Below are 6,000 nucleotides of genomic sequence, written 5' to 3'. Positions count from 1 at the left end.
ATGTGGACTTGCGGAATACAAGTTTTTTTCTTCGCAATAAGGAAAAAGACATCGACGCGATTCCGGCGTCAGCCGAGTTGATCTAACCCGAAAAGAATGAGACATTCGTCAACATTAATTAGCTTAATGAACCTATAGTTTTAATAACCCATTACAGAATTGTGATCACTGAGTCTTACATCACAATACGTACTATGCTCTTTATTCGCTAGGTGCACGACTGTTAAGGCCCATTTGCACCAACCACTTTTTTTTTTTAATAAATGGCCTCAGTCCCAAACTCAGGGTTATTTGGCTGTCAACTGTCAAATTCCATATAAAATGGTGGGTCAACCCTCCATTTTCGTGCAAGTTGCCCTTAGTGATTCTTGATGAACGTGTAGTGTAGATGTATTGCTAATATATTGTATCTACCGCATAAGCGTCTTGGCATCCTTATAGCTGTAAGTTTATGCATGCGAGTAAATAAATAAATATTAATTTATGAAATTATGACAATTTTTGCTAATAAGTCCGAAAACTCATGTTGGCTTAGAAACTTTCATCGGAAATGCTGTCAGTCACCGGCATACATATGTTTTTTTTTAAATTATAAATGGGCTTACTCTTGGCCACAGACTAGCCAAAGGCAAAGACGTGGCCTACGATGGAGGGAGTGATGTGATGATTTGTGTACCTTGTCATATTAACATCTTGTTTGAAATGTCATAAGAAATTGTCAAACGATTAAAGCAACAAGGTACAGAAATCATCATTTCTTTATGCCGGTGACTGACCAAGCCATTTGAAATACAAACAAAAAATATATGGCGAAATAGTCTCACTTTCATAGGTCTAATAAAAAGTCGGTGGAATTTATGAATGTCTATGAAACACTCAGTATATTTTTATGCGTAACTCCCCGTGCGATGCCGGGGCGGGTCGCTAGTTATAAATATTATAATCATCACATAAAATTAAATATGTAGTCCAGCCTAATCCTAGTTAATATTTCAGTTGATCGCTTGTTTGAACTGAAAATGTACATTTTAATCCAAACGTAGTTTCCTGTTTGTCTAATAAATCATGTGACATAATGAAAAGCACTGAATGGAAACAGATTATGCGATTAAATAAATGTTTGATGAGCTCTATTGCTCATGGAACCTAATAAATGATGACACAATTATTGATGTATGTTTTTATGACCGGGACAAAGGCTCCATGCAATGTTTATGGCAACCCTTTCATAATCTTTGAGCTAAAGCCTCCGCCACACATGAGCGATTTGAGAGCGTGGCGTGAGCGGGGCGCGGCGCTGGCTTAAGTGCGAGTCGTACTCTCGCACCGCCATCGGCCACCGTCGGGTTCATTTTTTTTAAATTATTTTTACAAATGTATGTTTCCCTCGACGATGTGTTTGTCATTTTTGCCAAATTGCACGCCAATAGAAAATATCCTATTAATTTAGGTTCAATTGAGACTCTCCATGAGAGAAAGAGATAGAATAATACATTTTTCACGACACAAACGACCCCCAATATTTTACTCAGAGAATTAAATAATTATTTTTATAGTTTCAGGAAAGTACAGTATAGTTTTAATTTCAGTTTAATACCACACGTTCCTGAGATATAGGGTGTTGATAGACAGGCAGACAGGACAACAAAGTGAGCCTATAAAGCTTTATCAAATAAAACATTATTTTTTATATCGCCTGCGGCCTATTTTATAAAACTACGAGTTACACATTACAAACGGAAGTCCCTTTTGAACTTGTCACCTTAGACAGCGACTACCAATTGTAATTTGTAAGATTTGTGAAATGGGCCACCGGCTGCACAGTGCACCCACAGCACCTTAAATCTTTAGAGCACCTGAAACTGCTTACTTGTCCTTTTGTTTTATTTTTCGGTTACGTACCTTATCTCCACGTAACTCCAACAAAGCGAATGTAAACAAATACTATTTCTTTGTGCTTTGTCTGATCACAAAAGCGCATCGCGTGTGTTCGGGCCTTTAATTTTCTTTACAGCGATTACGGGCACTGGGCGCAGGGATCTGCTCAGTGTGAGTGTAGGAGACAAATGAGGAAAACTGACCTTATCTGGTACTTTTAAGAAACTCTTTCTACGTGCTTGTATGATGTGCATAAATCCATACTAATATTAGGTAAATGGGAAAGTGTTTGTGTGTCTGTTTGTTTGTCCGTCTTTCACGGCAAAACGGAGTGACGAATTGACGTGATTTTTTAAGTGGAGATAGTTGAAGGGATGGAGAGAACCACAGGCTACTCTTTGTCTCTTTCTAACACGAGCGAAGCCGCGGGCAAAAGCTAGTATAAAAAAATCGTATTGTATTGGATGTTGCTGTAAAACAACTTACCTAACCCTTTAACGCATATCATTCCATGTATGGTTATAAAAAATAAACCAGCAATATGTCATATGAAGTAAAACGTCTAGAAAGCATTTAAAGCGTTTGGGAAAAAAATATAAGATCAGCCTCCATTGCTCAGTTGACAGTAGCAGTAGTGCTTTGGTGTTCCGATTGTTGCAAGTTGAAATATTGCCGAAGGTATTAATTTTTCTACATTATAAATGTACCTACTGCTACACAATTTCGTTTAGTGTACACATGATGTCAAAAGTAAAAATATATTGATGAATTTACAAAAGTTACTCAAAAGATGTCCCGTAGCTCTTATATCGACGATTTAAGAGCTTAGGCACATGTTTGAACAATTTTTACGCTTGTACCAAACGACTCTGCAATCTGCTTCTCACCTCCCAGCCTATATGTCGCCGCCACTCGTCGCCATTCTAGAGCACCTAATTAAATTATTTGCAAACAGTACGTTTCCCCCATTCTTGCGTATTCAAACAATTACCGTTCATTACCATGCGCGCGCTTTTGTAATGCAAATACGTTGTTTTTGCGATGCACACAATTACATATGTACGGGCGAAATAATACTGCGGGTTTTTGTGCGACTGCTTGAAAAGAGAATGGATGTAGAAGATTTTTACAAACTGAAAATAGATGTCATTCACGAAAGAAGAAGCGACTAATAAGCTCTCTGTTGTCTGTCGCGCCAATACGCAAGCGCGATAGAGATAGATATCTACTAGCGATTCGTTTCGGACGTGGCGATTGTGCCATTCGAACATGAAAACCAGGGACTCGGCCGATCGAACCCTGGACTTCAGCTTAAAGATTTATATGGAACATAATAACATACATTTAGTAACAAAATTGCTCGTAATCAGCTGCATTAGTATAAACTGTGTCGCAGCTTATGCGGCTAACGTATCGTCGATTTTGTTCCCTAGTTGGATGGAGATTTTTTGTCAAATATAGTGACTTGCCTGCCATCTTTCGACCAAATGGTTAAAACATTGAGAAGCTTTGCCAGTTGACTTTTGTTAAAATTGTTAAATATTAATATTAACACCATCTAACCGAGCATCAACCAAAGGTTTGGCCCCCATCTAAACTTAACTTTTTTTAAACTTTATTTGATTTTGATAAACATATCTGTTTCTGGGTTCTGGGTTCGAATCCCGGTAAGAGCATTTATTTGTGTGATGAGCACAGATAGGTATTTTTTTTGAGTCATGGATGTTTTCTATGTATTGCGTATCAGTTGGCTTTAAAAGTAAAATTTTAAACTTATTTCACTGTCCATAATGGGGGATCCATTACTGGAGAACTGCCGTCCATAATTGGAGAAAAAACACCTATTTTTAATTTGTTAACTATGAAGAAACCAATAGGAGTATCCATTCTGCAATACGCTTGAAATGTAAAAGGATAGGACATTCAAGATTTAACACGCTTAGCGGTAGAATTTTTACATTTATCAGTGAAATATCGAAAAGAGGCGAAATTTTTTCTTAAACTGTCCATGATTGGGTCCGTTACCTTAAGTAAGTATGTATTTATCTATTTCAGTATGTATATAGTCGCTTAGCACCTATAATACAAGCTATGTTTGGGGCTAAGTTGATCTGTGTAAGATGTCTCCAATATTTATTTATTTATATTTACACCTACTTTTGATTTGACACATATCAGCGTATTAAAATTCATAGTACTCATACAATATAGCCAGTCGCTGTGCAGTGTGCAGTCGGACAGCGAAGATCCCCAAAACGGATCAAAACAGATCATTTATTCGATTTAATAAAATACGTAAGTAATCCTTTTAAAATATTTTCTGTTAAAACCAACTTTTGGTTACATTCCCACACGTATTGACAGTAACATCGTTACTCAAAACCGAACCCAGAAGTCAGAAGTTCAAACTTATAAAATTCAATATCAAACTCGAGTTCACAGAGTTCCGCTTTAAAGGAATGCGGTACAAAAATAGTAAACACAATTTTCGGTACGTGAAGAGATGAATCTCGGTCGCAAACATTCCGGACTTTATTCTCGAGCCGGCAGTTGCAATTGAAATTGAATTGCGGTGCACCTGTGACTGATGTAAGAATGCAACAATTTAATCTTTTTCCGTATCAAAATAAAGTTACATTTTTGGATGACTGTGTTGTAACATTTTTTTATGATATAGGCAGCAAAAGAGCAGACGAGCCGCCTGATGGGAAGCAGTCATCGTCGAATTATAATTATGAGAAGTGTGGCAATAATTACAATAATATTAATCTCGACCCACGCCGCTGTGACACGGTTGGCTAATAGGTTTACAGGCATCTGCCGCGTTCGCATAGTACCATGGTTCAATTCCAGCTTCAGGCACTGGAGATACGATGTACTTATCCCTGAAGTGGGAGATAGTCTTGGGACTACATTTTTCTGCTAAAAACTATACCTTCAATTTACTTAAAATTTTTTCTTTTTTTTTTTTGCTATTACGAGTATGGCACCTAGTCCTTTTTGCCACACATTTCATACATTTATTAAAAGGCTAGAACTTGAAAACAGATGGACATGTAGTCCTAAGACTACACTTTCTCCCATTTGTATCCCGTTTGACGTATCTGTCTGTCTGTTTATCTGTCTGCCTGTGTGTGTGTCTGTCTGTGGCATCGTAGCTCCCGAACGGATGAACCGATTTAGATTTAGTATTTTTTTGTTTGAAAGCTGAGTTAGTCGGGAGTGTTCTTAGCCATGTTTCATGAAAACCGGTCCACTATATTGGGTTTTTTTTCAAAATTTCAATTTTGTGGTTATAGGGATAGTTAAGTATAAATACATGGTAATATTCCACCCGTTGTTAGTAGGTATATGGAACTATATTTTTTATTTCTGAGTGTTAGATATGAATTGTGTGATAACTTGCAGAATGCGCTGGCGGGCGCGAGTTTGATTCGATTCCCGGAATTCGTCTCGTATTGGGAATACACCGAAATGCAAGCCTTTATTCTACATACGGAAGTTACGCTCCGCGAAATGGTGAAAGTTCCTTTCGACTATGGATTTATTGAATATATTTTTTTACAGAACGAACATCGTAGAGACCGTCTAAAGTTTGTCTAGCCTCGTAAGGCCCACCATAGTTAGTTTTCCCATTTTTAATGTTAACCTTATTCGATTAGTAAATTGTTAAGAATTTAGTTTGTTTCAAAAATCAATGTAATAATGGAAATTCTACTTTATTTGGGTCATGAAAGATTCAAATTAGATTGCAACAAGCAACAACTATGTACATTGTAATGTACATTGGGCCTTAGAGGCTAGGACAACTTGCACCTATTTGTGCGGTATTAGAGAATGTCATTATAAATACTGTGGGCCTAGTGAAAAAGGATATAACTCAAATTGACTCGGTGAAAAAGGGCACAAGTCCGAGGTGGAACTTATGCCCTTCTTCACCGAGTCAATTTGAGTTATACCCTTTTTCACTAGGCCCACAGTATACTTCTTTCACATAATATAGTTTCACATTATGGCAACATTATGGACCCCGGACAAAGGATGAGGATTACAGTTCAATCCTGAACATTGAATTTAATACGATATGTAATAAAATTTTGATACGATATAGATGTTTGTGCC

Source organism: Leguminivora glycinivorella, chromosome 1 (genome assembly GCF_023078275.1).
Source record: "Leguminivora glycinivorella isolate SPB_JAAS2020 chromosome 1, LegGlyc_1.1, whole genome shotgun sequence".
NCBI lineage: Eukaryota > Metazoa > Arthropoda > Insecta > Lepidoptera > Tortricidae > Leguminivora > Leguminivora glycinivorella.
This window is presented reverse-complemented; position numbering follows the sequence as displayed.